The sequence below is a fragment of the Geotrypetes seraphini genome, chromosome 15, assembly GCF_902459505.1.
Source record: "Geotrypetes seraphini chromosome 15, aGeoSer1.1, whole genome shotgun sequence".
Lineage (NCBI taxonomy): Eukaryota > Metazoa > Chordata > Amphibia > Gymnophiona > Dermophiidae > Geotrypetes > Geotrypetes seraphini.
This window is the reverse complement of record NC_047098.1, coordinates 55440364-55456673: the sequence shown is the minus strand read 5'-3', so window position 1 is coordinate 55456673 and position 16310 is coordinate 55440364. Positions and strand designations below refer to the sequence as shown.

At 41.8% G+C, this 16310-nt stretch overlaps 1 protein-coding gene across 1 annotated transcript in view; it reads left to right on the top strand.

The window, feature by feature from the left end:
- Window positions 1-2144, top strand: part of UBE2G1 (ubiquitin conjugating enzyme E2 G1) — a 120339-nt gene extending 118195 nt beyond the window's left edge. The window contains exon 6 of the mRNA XM_033922283.1: window positions 1053-2144. The gene's annotated coding sequence lies outside the window, so the exon portion shown is untranslated. The remainder of the gene's footprint in view (window positions 1-1052) is intronic.
- Window positions 2145-16310: the final 14166 nt, after the last annotated feature.

Here is a 16310-nt window from a genome sequence, read left to right as displayed (position 1 = left end):
TCCTTCACCACTCCCTTCCTGTTTCCCTCATCCAGAGGTCCCACCTCTTCCCTTGCCGGCTGTTTTCCTTTCACATAACGGAAGAATGGTTTAAAATTTTGTGCCTCCCTGGCAAGTATCTCTTCATACTCTTTTTTTTTTTTTTTTTTTTTGCTTTTCTGACCATGTGGTGACATTCTTTTTGAAGCTTCCTGTGCTCTTTCCAATTTTCCTCGGTTTTATCCTTTTTTAGTGTTTTAGTGTTAAGACTCAAATCACAAACCTTTCAGAAGCATGGTGGAACTTACATGAATAATGAATACAACATTAAAGGTTCAGAAGTAAGGGCCCTACTTGTCAACATTGCTGTGAATAGTTTGCAGCCGTGTCTTTCATTAAAGCTCAAAACTATTGACTCACATAATCTTCTAAGTAAAATGCTACTGTGAACCTGTGGTGATTACTTCACATTTTCTTTCACTGAAGACTGGTCTGCCACCATTAGAACATAAGAGTTGCCATAATGGGACAGACTGAAGGTCCATCAAGCCCAGTATCCTGTTTCCAACAGTGGCCAACCATGGGTCCCAGATTCTATGCTGCTTATCCTAGGAATAAGCAGTGGATTTCCCCAAGCCATCTCAATAATGACCTATGGACTTCTTTCTTAGGAAATTGTCCAAACCTTTTTTTTAAACCCCGCTAAGCTAATTGATTTCACCACATTCTCCAGCAACAAATTCCAGAGTCTAATTACACATTGTGTGAAGAAATATTTTCTCTGGTTTGTTTTAAATCTGCTACTTAGCTTCATTGTATGCCCCCTAGTCCTAATATTTTTGGACTAGGGGGCATGTGATACTGAATGATTTTAAACCCACAATCCAGTTTAAAAAAAAAAAAAAACATTTGGGTTGTTTTTTTTTTCCCAAGTCAGTTGAAATGTTGTACTGTGGCTTGATCATACATTTAGAAAACCACCATTGATTTTAAAAAATAATAATTCTCTATTTGAAGCATTTACATTATGAATAAATTGCTTGGTATATTTAATTGTTTTTCTTGTGTTGTAGGTCTCCAATTGAGAAACATGGCACTGTTTTTCCTGCACTCTACCCACCTTTTTGCTGGACTTAAGTTGCAACAAGTTGGCAAACACTGGCTGGCACTGGGCTGCAATAAAACATGCCAGTTATCTATGCTGACAAGAGCCTACAAAGTGCCAACTTAAAAACAAAATTACGCATTTCAAATTCTAATGAACTGCTTTAACTTCAGGAAGAATTGTAAAGACCTGTACATAGCACAACATGATCTGGATAATATATATACTGTTCATGTACCTCCACAAATTCCCATTGTTCCCCAAATGAAGCTTTCTTGTAGTTAGGATAAGAATCGTGTAAATTCTCAGAAAAAAACAAAACAAAAAAAAGATTTTAGCAATTTTTTTTCTTTCACTGTTAAGTTCTTTCAGTTATTTAAGTCATACCGCATGTTCAATTTAAATCAAGTAAGATTAAAGTTTCTACTTTATTTTCCTGTAGCAAAACTTTTAAGGTTTCATTAAAAAAAATTTAATTTAAAAAATATTTTTGTTTGGGAATGAACACTGCCCTTTTCCTTCCTGAAAACCACTGCCCATGCTTCCCCAAAGTATTCAGATGTGTGGAAATTGTCAGCAGCTACTTTATGGATAAATTAGGAATTAATATTGCAAGGTGCTTTTTAACAAAAATGAGTTGCACATGTCTTTCTGCTTGGCTGTAGCAATAACTTTTGGCTGCAGAGAGCACCCTAGGAACCTGCTTTAATAGTCTGACCAACATTTATTTCTGGCCAATTGGCAGAAGAATTCAAAACTTAATCTGATCTTATTCCCTACTTTCTCTTTTTGTCTCTTACTCTTTGCCTGGTGTTGAATATACAAAGCATGCACAGCTATAGGTTTTCAAATAAATTCAGGGCTTGGTATTGAAGATGCTGGGGATTTTTTTCCCTCCCTTTTTCTCACCCTCCATTTATCACTTATTTTAATGCTACCACAGTTTTCCTCACATGTACAAAGAAAAAATTGTGATGTATATTTTCATGTAATTTTGATTTTGGAATTCTGTCACCTTCTGTAGTGAGTTCTTCCAAAATATAATTTTTTTCCAAAATTGTGTCTGTTTTAAAATCTAAACTCGTTTTCTTTTCTATACATTGTAGCAATTTCAGCAGTATAAACTTGTAATAAGCTTCTCAAGTTAAATTTTGCAAGTTTTTATGTGGTCCTGGAACACAGCTCCTTAAGTGCATAATGCATTCCACTTGCTTGTCATTTGTAGCAGGCAGGCAGATATAGAATAACTATATTCAGTCTGCATAAAAGATTTTGAATCTATTGTATGCTTTCTAAATATATTTTTGCTTTGCTAGACTAGAGAAAATTGCCAACTGTATGCTGGAAGCATTTCTACAATATGTTTACAATTTTTTTCCCTTTAAGAACTGAATGTAGTGAGTTGGTATACGTTTATGGAGCCTTTCACCTCTAGGACATCAATTCAAATTTGGTTCATTCAGGTTGATGGTGACCATGAATTGGGTAGACAGCCTGCTGAAACCATGAAAATAAAAGTAGGTTTGTAAACGTTCTTAAATTGATACCAGAACTGGAGTTTACTAGAAAGCCAAGATTTCAAGGTGTATGGAGATTGCCTTTAGGGATGAGTGTAATTCACTCATTCAGTTGGTGACTTTTCTTCCTTTCTTTCTCTCATAAAAACAGTTACATACCAGTAAAGAAAATTAAGGTAGAACAATAACAGGAAGCCAGGGTCAATATGCAGTTGTAATATGCTTTGTTGCAGACCCCACCCCCATCCAATATTCAAAACTATCTGGGAGCTGTTCCTGGCTGGTTAAATAGCATATTGGTGCCTAACTGTGGATATTTAGCTGCTGAATAGCTGTATCACATCACATAGCCAGCTAGGCACAAATATTCAGCTTGTTTAGTAGCTAAAATAGGCTGCATAAATAGTAGGCCTATCTAATTATTGATCACTTAACTAGTTAACCATTTATGCCGATATTCAGTGCTAAGTTGCCTTGAGTACAAATAAAATGGGATATTCAATGTCAGTTGCTGGAGATGGCCTGGCTTTGAATATGTGGATTGAGTGCTGGTGTTAGGCGGATAGTATACTGCATGGCGCTGGCTGAATATCAGCCCCTTAGAGTTTTAACATTATCCTAGCAAAACTTTGCATTCAGATTTTTACCTGCTGTCTTGAGGTGAAAAGTGTTTCTGCTCTAGGAGATACACATTTGCATTTTTAATTTCTCAACCACCTGTCCTTTTCATGGTTTACAACATATTATATTAAATACACCTACCATACTCGAATAAAAATGTCTTCCACTACATCTTTGCTGAGGAAAACAACCAATATTACTTTCCTTTTTGGACAATATTAGTTCAGATGGCAAAGAATTCTGACTGGGCCTGAGCATGAGGTTTGATATTTAATACTAACCAATTTAGTACAACTTCAGTTCAGGTGAAGATCTTTCACCTGTAACATATATGCCTTTTCATAATTTAGTTTCAATTTTATTTAACCAATTTTCTTTCTAAATGCAGACACTTACCTATTGAAGGCAGCAATGGTAGTATTCTTCCAGATATTCAAAACGTAGAAGAGCTGAATCTGTATATATCCCAGAATGAATCCTGGTCTTTTTAAGAAGCTGAGATAAATGCTGGAGAAAAATAAGATTGGGTTCTGAAGTAGATAATGTTCAGGCTCCTTATTTTCCTCCGAGTACAGAGTAAGATATTACCTAACAGTCTCATTAAAAGATGGTCACCAAAAGATGGGAACCACTACCTAGTGTCCCTCACCTAGTTAACAAAATCTCAAATGCAGCAGATACATTTAAAGATACATTTAAAGACAACCTTTGTCTAGCCCCCTTTGAAGAGTATTACTGTAACAATGAACATCCAAGTTTGGTTTCTTTATAAATGGCTGAATCACATGAGCATGTTTGAACTGATATCTTATTCAAAGAAACTTTGCCAACAAATTACCCAAAAAATCTATTCCTTCCTTGAAAGCTTAGCAGTAGTAAACACATGACATGGAGAGCTGCTAGGATTCATTTTCCTGAGATTAATCTTGCTAATCACAGATATTGGAGAAAAGTCTACCAATGGTGCTAACACTGGCAAAATCTGAACTTGAGTGATTGCAAAGCTCTCTTGATGAAGATAGAGCACAAACAAAAGGATATCTTGGGCCCTCTCTTTCCTTGCTATGAACTTTTTCCATGTTAAAATAGCCCATAAGCTTATTAGCTCTTTGCAGATCTGAACATTATGTGAAGCTTAGTGAAAGAATCGTTTAAATGAGTTTGAGTCTACCAAGTGATTCAATTTCTAACAATTGGCTTGCACAATATAACTTTTTTTTCTTTTTCTTTTACTTTCCCTAATCTTGCTACAAAATTCTGTTGGAGTCTGCACAAGACTTCTTACGAGCCCTTTCTATTTGCCAATTCTTGCATCTTAGTATATGGAAGTTCTCAAAACCTTGGTGTTCTCTTACTTAACAATATACATTGCACTTTCAAGAGGGTGATCTGATTAATAGCCTGTTATAAAATGTACTTTAATGGGGTTATCAAAAATTAGAAAGGATTTCATTCCTAAGCATATTAACATCTCTATGAATGTTTATTATTTCATATACCTCTTTAACTGTAGGGCAAAGCAGTGTACATAAAATTTTAACTATTAGTTTTAAATCTGATACTGGAGGAGTATGTTTAAACTTCCTACCATAGTGACACAGTAAATGATAGTGGTGTAGCCATTGGTTGTCTGGGGCCCAATGTGGCTGGCGGAGATTGCCAAGCTCTACCAGCTGAAGACCTTACCGCAAAAGGAATTGACATGTCGGGCAGCCACTGACACTGTTCCTTGTGCATGCTGTTTTAGTTGAAATCTTTTTTTTTATTAGAACAACCAACCAACAATAAACAGTACAATCTTTACAATGCATGATCCCAAAACCCATGAAGGACAGCATTCTTCATATGAAATAATAAACATTCATAGAGATGGACAAACCAACCCTCCCCCCCCCCCCCCCCCCCATTGTACAAGTACACCATCACAACAGAGCAACTCCTGGTAGATACATATTGAATTGAAGTCTGTTCAGGGCTTGACTCCAAGATTTGTAAATAGGGGGTCCAGACCTTTACAAAAGTGTGACTTCGGCTGTGAGAATAAGAAGCCATTCTAGCCTCCCACCCCATCAACTCATATAATCTATTTCTCCAGTACCAGATGGACGGTGGTTCATCAGACAACCAATGGTTTAATATACACTTCTTTCCCAATATATACCATTTACCAAGAAACAATTTTTCAGAAGAGATAAACATAGACATCATAGAGAACTGTGAAAATAGCATAGGAAATGCTGATACCGGTATCGGGGTATGCAAGATCCCTCTTAAAAACAAGCCTATCCTTCCAGAATCCCTGAATAAGTGTGCAGGTCCACATCCCATTAAAATAGGAATTCCCCACAGCAGAACATTTTTTTTGCAAAGCTGAATATCAGCACATCCCATATGATGAGCCTGAATGCGAGGCATAAGCCCACAACAGCGTACGATAATGACACTCTCTAAGCTCAGTGCTATACACCAAGCCAGGCGTTTGCTGGAGTGCTCTGAGCAAAGTATCCCCACTCAGGTTCCTATTCAAGTCCCTCTGCCATAACTGCATGATAGCAGAAAAATCATGGGGCCCCTAGAGGTCAGATAAATGCTTATTAAAATGAAATGCCTGTCTCTAGGTCTGCCTTCAAAAAAGCACAAAAATTGTCCCCAAACTACCTACCCAAGGAGGCAGGAGGGAAAGACTGCACATAATGCCTCACTTGATAACCTAAAATGTACCCCAAGTTGTGGAACCACCTTCTGCAGTAACTGCACTAGAAAGGGGCACCCCATCATCCTGTATATGGCACCCCCTCCCCCCCCAGCCTTCCAGTGACTGAAAACCAAAGGAATCGTACCAGGCAGGATTCCCCACTAAAGGTAGCAGTACAGTAACATGTGGATCCTGGTTTCAGAGGGAAAGCACCTGTCTCCATACTGCCCAAAGACACTATACCGACATTGCCGGGGCAACTTAACTACACGAGCATGCAATAGAAATAATCTAGCGTGGCATCCGTATATTGATCAGTACTGAGCACCCAATCCCAAATATGTTGCAATATACAGTACATGCCTGATTGTAAGAAACAAGATCCGGCACACCAAGACCACCTCTCGCCCAAGGCCCCAAAAGATAACACGCAGTTTAGGACCCCGTCCCCCCAAATCTCAATAACAAGAGTAGAGAAGCTGAACATCTTTTCAAAGCAGAGACGGAAAAATTATATTCTTACCTGTTAATTTTCTTTCCCTTAGACGCAGCAGATGAATCCAGAGACCAATGGGATAGCTCACATCTACCAGCAGACGGAGATAGAGAAACTGATTAACAGGTGGTCCTATTGGCTGGCACTTCTCCTGTTTATCTAGTATAGCTCCTTGCCCAAGCATCCGTAACCATCAATAGGCATAGCATGTAAAAAACTTCTTTCCCATAACAAATCTCAAAATGCAATAATACAGAAAACAACCTGCCATAATAACAAACTGCGAAAGTTGCAAAAGAAAAAACCGAGAGACAATATCCAGAAAGGGTAGGGCTCTGGATTCATCTGCTGCGTCTAAGGGAAAGAAAATTAACAGGTAAGAACATAATTTTTCCTTCCCTAGCAACAGCAGAGATGAATCCAGAGACCAATGGGATGTAGCAAAGCAATCCTCAATCTGGGTGGGAAGCAAACGCCGCCTCAGCAACAACCGAAGCACAAAACACCCCTACCGCAAGCGCCCCCACATCCAAGCAGAAATGCGGAGAGAAAGCACTCTCGGAAGACCAATTAGCCGCGAGACAAATCTCTAAGGAAAAAACCTCTGGGCCGAGCCCAAGAAGTAGCCATCGCTCCGGCGGAATGGTCATAAAGTTCTTTCACCAACCGCTTCCCTGCCAGCAAGCAAGCATAAAGAATGTCCTCCTGGACCCATTGAGCGATGGAGGCTTCAGACGCCGCCATATGTTTGAGGCGTCCCTTGAAGAATACAAAAAGGAGATATAAACAACTAAAAGTCGTTAGAAACCGAGCTCGCGGAGAATGCTACGTACGCGTCAAAAAATGCAGTGAATAAAAGCACTGCTCCCAATTTCTCCCAGGAAGAAGGAAGGAAAAGCGAGCATGACATAAAAGAAAGGATGACACCCCCCTAGAAAGAAATAGTGGTACCATCCGAACTGATACCCCATATTTCGGAAATCAGAAATAGGAATCCCTGTTAAACAAGGCCTGCAACATAGAAAACTGCAGAGCTGAAGCCATGGCCACAAGAAACCCCATGTTCAACGGCACAGCCCTTTAGAGTCCCAAAAGACAAGGATGAAATGAAGCCTTCGGTAAACTGAGAAGAAGTACATGAATATTGTACTCCAAACCGGGCTTTCTAAGAGGCGCATGAATATACCGCACTCTGTTTAGGAACTGAACTACATGAAGCTGAGAAGTAAGCGAAGAGCAATATATCTAGCCCTTGTAACAAGCCAAGAATGGCACTAGAAGCTGAAGGGAATTGAAAGCTAAGCCCTTGGCAATACACTTGTGCCAAAAAGGAACTCTGGAGTGTTTCAAATGATAAGAAGCATCCAAGAAAGGACAAACCTCCAAAAGGAAGCAGAAGCCACAGGAAAAGACGTCCGTAGCACCTGGATAAGAGAATAAACAACCTGCTTCGCATAACCCTTACACGTCAACCAAGATTTTTCAAAAAACTAGGTCGTAATACTAAAGTAATATAAATATCCATGTTGATCGGACCCTAGGCGAGCAAAGCCGGAGATACCAGGAAACTTCTTAGTCCGGTTGTTGAAAGACTCATCAAATCCGCATAGTAAGGATGGCGCCGCCAATCCAGAGATTCTACAAATACTGTGCCCGGAAAGCGAGCTCGAGATGGCAAATCCAAGCCATCATCAGCCAGCGGAAAACACTGAAAAAGAGAAGGCAGAGGCAAGAAAGGAACCATGCAGCTACCCCCTCTAACTCCCACTTCCTGGGCCCGCCGAAGAAGCTAGGAAGCTTAGAATTGAGAGATGAGGTCTAGCTCAAGGAGATCTCACGTCCATAAAAAGAGCGAGAATGCCTGAACCACAAATCTCAATATCCAGGATGCAGAAGATTACACTATTACTAACATGTACACTTTCCAGAGCGTACATAGCGCTGTACACTGTAACATATAAGAAATGGGCCGTGCTCAGATTCCGCGGAGAGAAAGTCTATCCAAACTCTTATCCTGATTCATAAAAGGATCTGCCAACAGAAGACGAAGATGAGAGTCCACCCATTGAAGCAGACCAACTTCACCTGCCAACTGAGTACAACACCTACTGCCCAAGCTGTAGAGAAATACCCCCATCATAATACTGATCAAAAGGACCCTCAGCGGCAATCCGGAAGAATGATCTGAAGCTCCAGAAAGGTAGCCTGACCCTGCTCAAGAGTAGAAGAATGAACAAGTACTGAGTCGCCTCTGAAGACCAGACTCCTGGAGCTGAGGATGGAAGCCACTGAGCTCCCCAACCCGACAGCCCGGGATGGTCGGTGGTCATGAGCTAGTCCAGCAAAGACCGAGGCATGTCTTGAACAGAGAAATCGCGCTGAGCCACCAAATCATACAGAGCGATGCAGGAGGAGCATACCAAATAATTGGAGCCCTGAGATACCGGGAACCGCCGGAACAAAAGCGACTGCTGTAGCGTAAGAAGGGGAAAGCAAGCCGAAGTTCCCAGTGGAGTCAGCAATATGGATCACAGAAACTGTACAGAATCCCATACTCTTTGTCATGGTAAGCGAAGAAGAATACCAATCTGAGACTGAGACCTCACGCCCAAGTCTCCGGAAAGAAACACGTCTCTCCTATATGACTAAAAACATTACCCCGATATACCTATAAATAGTACAGGAGAAAAGAGCGCTGTGCAAATTCGAAGATGCACGTGTAAAGAACTGAGGAAAAGAGACCACCCTTTTCGTGTCAGTCAAATGGCGGAGGGGGTGCCGGATTGCGGGGGGGGGGGGCCTTCGGGGGGGGGGCAATGCCAGTTCTCGTGGGGGGGGGGGAGCAGCGCTGCTGGCCTCGGGGGGGGGGGGTGGAGGGTGGGAACCTATCAAAGAGAGTTTCCATTATTTCCTATGGAGAAACTTGCTTTGATAAAAGAGCATTTTGGATTATGAGCATGCTCCTGGAACGGATTATGCTCGTAATCCAAGGTACCACTGTATTGCATATTTTAAGGTCATCTGCCTTGACCTCTTTGGAGAAAAAAAAAAAAAGCTGAATATAAATAACATTTCCTCTGCGTACAGTGTGCTTTTTATTTTTTTAATTTTGTATTAATGTATGTATTAATAAGATTATATTGTGCGTATATGAAAAATGGATAGAAGAAATTGCATTACAATTAGTACTATTATTATGGGGGTGGAGTCAGGGGCGGTGCTTGGGAGGGTTTGGGGCAGAGCTTGGGTGGGGGTACTCGGTTGATATTTGTTAGACTCAGGGGGTACTTGGCTTGGAGAAACACTGTATTTAAGCATTTCTGAAACATGCTTTTTCTTAAGTACATCTATCCTCTAGCATAAATTCAGAAAACTTAAGTAACAATTTCACTTTATAGAATTTACATATTTTGCCATCTAAGTATCTTTCCATTAATAAATTATACTTTTTATCCTTGGGCAGCATTAGTTTTGGACTTTACATGGCAGGTTGCTAATTAGCTAAAACTTGCCCATTCCCCCTCAATCTCAGATTGCCGAGGATAAGTAAGATAGCCAATTAATAGAAACTAACCCCCTCTTTTACAAAACTGCGATAGCAGTTTCTAGTGCAGGGAGCCGCGCTGAATGGCCCACGCTACTCCCGACGCTCATAGGAGCTCAATGAGCATCGGGAGCAGTGCGGGCCATTCAGCACAGCACCCCGTGCTAGAAACTGCTATTGCAGTTTTGTAAAAGGAGGCCTAAATGTTATACTGTAATAATCATGACATTTTTTGAGTGAGGGGAGGGTAAAAAGTACTACATTATCATCCTTTCTCTGTGGAGGCTGACTTTGCTGTGAGGCAAAGAGAATTGTATATGAAAGTTCTTAATATAATAGCTATAACTAGCAATGAAAGCCAAATTCCCTCTTATGTTTGTTTATTAAAATTTGATATATTGCCATAGCATACAGCTGTTCATGGCAGTTTACAATAATTAAAGTACAGTGGTACCTTGGATTACGAGCATAATCCGTTCCAGGAGCATGCTCGTAATCCAAAATGCTCGTATATCAAAGCAAGTTTCCCGATAGGAAGGGAAACTTGCTTTGATATGTTCCCACCCCAAACCTTCCCCCCCCCCCCATGAAAACCAGCATTGCTCCCACCGAAGGCCCCCCCCCACGAACGGGCACGCATGCTCAAGGCCCGGCACAGGAAGCAGGTTTTCGGGCACAGGATATGCTGATGCCGATGCGGAAGGAAGTAAGAAGAGGGTTCGGGTGGATTGGGGGATCTCAGGTGGTGGCGGGGGGGTGCCCGATGGCGGCGGGGGGGTGCCGGTTCTCGGGGGGGGGGGGCGCTCGTACAGCGAGGCAAGCTCGGTTTACGAGGCACCAAATTTGCGAATGTTTTGCTCGTCTTGCAAAACACTCGCAAACCAGTGCACTCGTAAACCGAGGTACCACTGTATATCAAATAAATGAAAAAGAATTCCATTAAATTAGAATAGACCTATCTAAAGAATAGTGCAGAATACGGTCAGCCATTTAATATTTGGATTGAAGAAAAGCGATCATGTTAGTCCCTACTACAGACTGCTGCACTGGTTACCAATGGAGGCATGAATAATGTTCAAGTTCTCTTGTATTTGTTTTAAGTCGGTTTGGGGAATAGCCCCACCTATCTCTTACTTCATTTTGTGCTATACATCCCTACTAGGATAACCAGAAATTGTAATCTTTTTGCCTATCCAAGGATCAATGATTGTAAATACAGGTCCTTTCTGGATAGAACTTTCATGTTTCAAGCAAGCAAACAGCAGTCCTGGTTAGGCAATTACATAAATGGAGCCAGGTTGACTTATGGTGCATGTCAGAAAGAAATTAAGACTGCATTGTTTGACAGATTTATCTCCTAAATAGAAATCATTTTAAAATTAATAATTTTATACTGATTATTATTGAGAAACGTGTTGTACTTTTACTATTTGATTCTGTAATTCACTGATGATCCATTTCTCTTCAGTATAAACCGCCTAGAAGTCATAAGATTGTGGCGGTATAGAAAAATAGTTGTTATTATTATTAAAGTAAAAACATCATTTTATATTTGAAGTTTTATTCAGGTTAATTCTTAAATCTCACCCAGTACAGATCAGTAAATATGATCATTCTGAGGAATATCCTGTCCAAATGCTAAACGGAATAAATACTTTTCCAAAAGTGTTTTAAAAGCCTTAAAATTCATTTCTAACCGAATCTGACTCGGAAGCTGGTTCCATAAACTTGGTGCCAAATAAAAGAAAACCCATTTAGTTCTTTTGACCGATGGTATCACCAACCTATTATCTTGCAATTAGCTCATAGTTGTAGTGGAGAATATGGAATAGTCAAAGAATTTAAATAACTTGGCTGTGGCAAATTAAATGATTTATATGTCAACATTAAGATTTTAAATTGAATCCTATATGACATTGGTAACCAATGATGGGAGAGAAATAACGGCGTGATATGATCAAATTTACTTTTATGTCCCAAAAGTTTGATAGCCGTATTTTGTAACATTTGAAGTTGTCTAATATTGAACTTAGTTCAGAATATACTTTATTACAGTAATCAATATCTCTGCTCCCACAGCTTGCTAACTGTTATATTATTTTGTTTTAAGTGTATCCTCAGTGTGTAGTCTTAAGCTATGAGAGCCAAATGGCCCAAAGAACCAAAGCTCTGTTGCTTATCAATAGCTCAGATATGTAATAGGCTCACCGGCCTTTTACTGCACACCACCATAGGCATACACTATGGGGCTCATAATAAAAAATAAAAAAAAAAGTATAAAGTGGCCTATATGGGTACTTGGATGATCAAAAAACCTGATCGTCCAAGTACCCATAATCAAAGCTGGATTTAGACCAAGTCAAAACAGGTATAAGTGCTGAAAAGGGGCCACTGAGCTGATCGCGGCTGCTGCAATCAGCTCAGCGACCCCAGCAACCTGCCTACTCCCTACAGCAATGATCGCGGCTGGAGAGATGGCTCATCTCCCCTGCTGTGATCCACCCTTCCCCCCCCCCCGACAACGATCAGGGCAGGAGGGAGCCCAAGCCCTCCTGCCCTGTGGCACCCCTGAACCCCCAATGAAGATTGGGGCAAGAGGGAGCCCAAGCCCTCTTGCCCGGGCACCCCCGAACTCCCCAACAGGATTGGGGCAGGAGGGAGCCCAAGCCCTCCTGCCCTCGACGCAAGGGCCCCCTCCAAACCCCGATCGTCCCCTCTGCCGACCTGTGACCCCCACGCCGACCCCACCAACCCCATCCCCCCTCCCCGTACCTTCAATAACATTGGTCGGACGGACAGGTGCCAAGCCCGTCCGTCCGACAGGCCAGCCATACGTTGAATGGCTGGCCTTAGGACCTGATTGGCCCAGGCGGCTCAAATCCTGCCCACAGGTGGGGCCTGAGACACCTGGGCCAACCGGAATAGGCCCAGTAGGCTTAGGCCCCTCCTGTGGGCGGGGCCTTAGGCACATGGACCGGAGTTCGGGGGTGCCCGGGGAAGGAGGGCTTGTGCTCCCTCCTGCCCCAATAGTGTCATGGGGGTTGGGGGGGGGGTGGATTCTGTAACCGGTGTTGTTTTTGACAGACACCGGTTACAGAATCCAGCTTTTAGGCAAAGGACTGGCTCCTCCTTCGCCTACAAGCCCTTGTTTTGGACGTTTGGGGTTTAGGTTTTTTTTAGGTTGATTATATGGTATAAGTTTAGACGTAGTGGTAGTCTGGGCGTTTAAACAGCTGCATGTAGAGGCAGGCCATTATAAAAAAAAACCTCCTTTTGGACTTTTTTTAAAATAATGGACATTTTCCCTGCTTCTACTGTCAACGTTTAAGACCTTAGGCCAAAAGGGGACGTAGACTTTTTTTTTATTATGCCCCTCCACGTGCTCATTCTAAAATATATAACGTGACATTATTTAAAATAAAGACCAAGTGAAATACTTTCCCAGTGAGATGATGCTTGTCAAACTCTGATATAAAAATCAAACCACTTATCTTGTATAATTCTTAGTGCTGCTAGATATCACCTCAATCTGTGCTTTGCGCAAAGACGTTGGGTGGATAATTTCTCAACATGCAGCATCCAAAAGCATCACCAATAGGAACAATTAAATCCAACATCGGATTCGACTGAGCTCTGTTTCAGGAACTGAAGCCCTCTTCTTCAGGATCCTTCCCTGTTAAAAGGTGGAAATGTTGAAAATCAATTTTATTGAGCACGCTGCCATTACCACAGCTTTCTGTTAGTACCTGTAACAGATAATTAGAGTGAAAGCACATAAAGCTCTGAAGTTAGGCTGGCTATTATCATCCTTTAGCATTAACAGAGCTGACATATAACCATGTGAGGACAATATCTCTTGATGAGGCAGACAGCAAGTGGGAATTCTGGGGGTCGGGAAAATCACAGTGCAGAGAAGATGGCTTGTAGGAACCCGAAGGTGGTAGTTCAGGTTGAATGGAAAAACCAGCTCCCGTCTTGGTTTTCAATGCCTCTTCTTATAGGATTCAGTGAAGGCATTATCCTTGAAGATGCTAATGGTGTCTTATATATCACTAGAGCTCCTATTGGATTCAAAGCGGTTTGCATAAGATTACAAACATTTCCAAAGGGTGATTAAGAACAAAAATACTGAAAATTATAAATAATATTGCTAACTATAATGGTTTGAGTGAAGCATCAGTTCTCAGAAACCAATATCCCTGAAGATACAGTTCTTAGAATCCAGTGTGGCAATGTCAAGCTGAGCCGGCGTGGTTAAAAGGTGAAGTGAAAGAGGCTATTAGAGCCATAAAACATCCTTTAAAGAATGGAAAAAGGATCCGAATGAAGAAAATAAGAAGAAACACAAGCGCTGACAAGTTAGATGCAAAGCATTGATAAAAACAGCTAAGAAAGAATATGAAGAGAAACTTGCAAAAGAGGCAAAAACACATAGCAATTTTTTTAGGTACATCAGAAGCAGAAAACCTGTGAGGGAATCTGTGGGACCGTTGGATGACCAAGGAGCGAAAGGGGTGCTCAGGGAGGATAAGGCCATAGCGGAAAGACTGAATGAATCGGTGAATCAGCACCTTACAGGGTGCATTTACAAGAAAGAAGCTTAGCAAAAGTAAGAATCCAAATCTTTTGTTCTTGTACAATCCTGCTGTATTCCTGAACTAGTAGGACAAAACAGAGCAGTCCTGTAGAATCAGGGTAGGACTGATGAGCCTGCTGCCAAAACAGAGGAGCCAAAAGCAGATGTGCTTGGCCGCCACAATTGATGTGTCTCTCTGTCTATCAGAAAAGAATCTGGGCCTCCACGCTCAGGGAGGTGATTCTGGTGTCTCCCTGGTGATTGATGTAGGTCACTGCCATGGCATTATCCGAGAAGATGTAGACAGCTTGATGCCAGAGACGAGCCTCAAAGTGGAGAAGAGCTAGTCGGATCGCCCGAAGTTCCAGGCGATTGATCGACCACTTCTGCTCAGAGAGGGCCCACCGGCCCTGAACTGAAGCATACATGCACACAGCACCCCAGCCCTCGAGACTGGCATCCATCATTAAGATCACCCACTTGGTAATCAGGAGGGGGAAACTCTTGGACAACAAAAGAGGACTCAGCCATCAGGTTGGACTGCTCCAAGCCACTGATTTGTCCAAGGTAGTGGTTGAATGCAAAGGATCCCTTTGAGGACTTCAGCGTGAAATCAGAGCATTCTACAACAGGTGCAAATGCACCCTGGCCCAAGGGACCACATTGACTATCGCCACCATGTTCCCTAGGACCTGGAAATACTGCCAGGCCACCAGGACCGGAGTGTCCAGAAAACCCCTAGCAAAAAACACAAGCTCCTACAGTTTGGCTTGTAGGAAAAAGTTGGGTTCCTGAGGTAAGAGGGAAGGGGCTCAAGACTCTGTATAATGAGCTCCCTACAAGCTGCCTGGCGACCATAGGAAAATAAGCCACTAGTCCAGGCATAGAGCAGGATTGTACAAGAAATTGCTATTACACACTGGGACTTCTGACAAAAAAGCAGGCATCCACCCAAAACTTGACACTCAGTGTATGATCTGTTAAAGGATTTATTTTTTTAAGTTATCCTTTAAGTACATAATTGCCATTTCTGTATGCTATATAATGGGTTTATTATATCATACCAGTCTAGAGATGACAGGGCCTCCATGCTGCTCTGTGATTTTAGGTTTTAGAGATGTTTTAACCTTGGCCGTTTTCAATCTACTATATTTCAGCAGAATTCCCTCACTTAAAAACATTGAAATTAGTGGACCTAAAAGTCAGTTATGTGAAAATGCTGCCTGCACTAATATGTTGGATTACATTATAAACAATGCATTGCAAGTACGAAATTACACCTGATGCAGGGGACTATTTGGGGTTTTGCCAAGTACTTGTGACTTGGATTGGCCTCTGCAAAGACAGGATACTGGGATAGATGAACCACTGGTCTGATTCAGTAAGGCTATTCTTATGTTCTTAACACTGAAGATCCTGAGAAGTGAAAGCAGCATTGAGCATACTTTACGTAGAGCTATAATATAAAGAACTAGTCTTATAGCCCGTTACATTAACGGGTGCTAGAATATATGTGTGTGTGTCTGTCTTTATTTATTTTTCTCTCTCTCTCCTTAGCCGCTTTCTTTCTTTCTTTTTCCTTGGCTGTCCATCACCACCCCTTGCCTGCTCCCCCTGTCCATTCTCCCTTACTTTTACCTCCCCTGTGTCCACCACCACCCCTTCACTGCTCTCCTTATGCAGCAGCAGCCCTTCTCCCTTTGTTTTACCCCCCCCCCCACCTGTCCAGCAGCACCTCTTTCCTTCTCTCCCTGTCCAACATTAGGCCTCCGTTCCT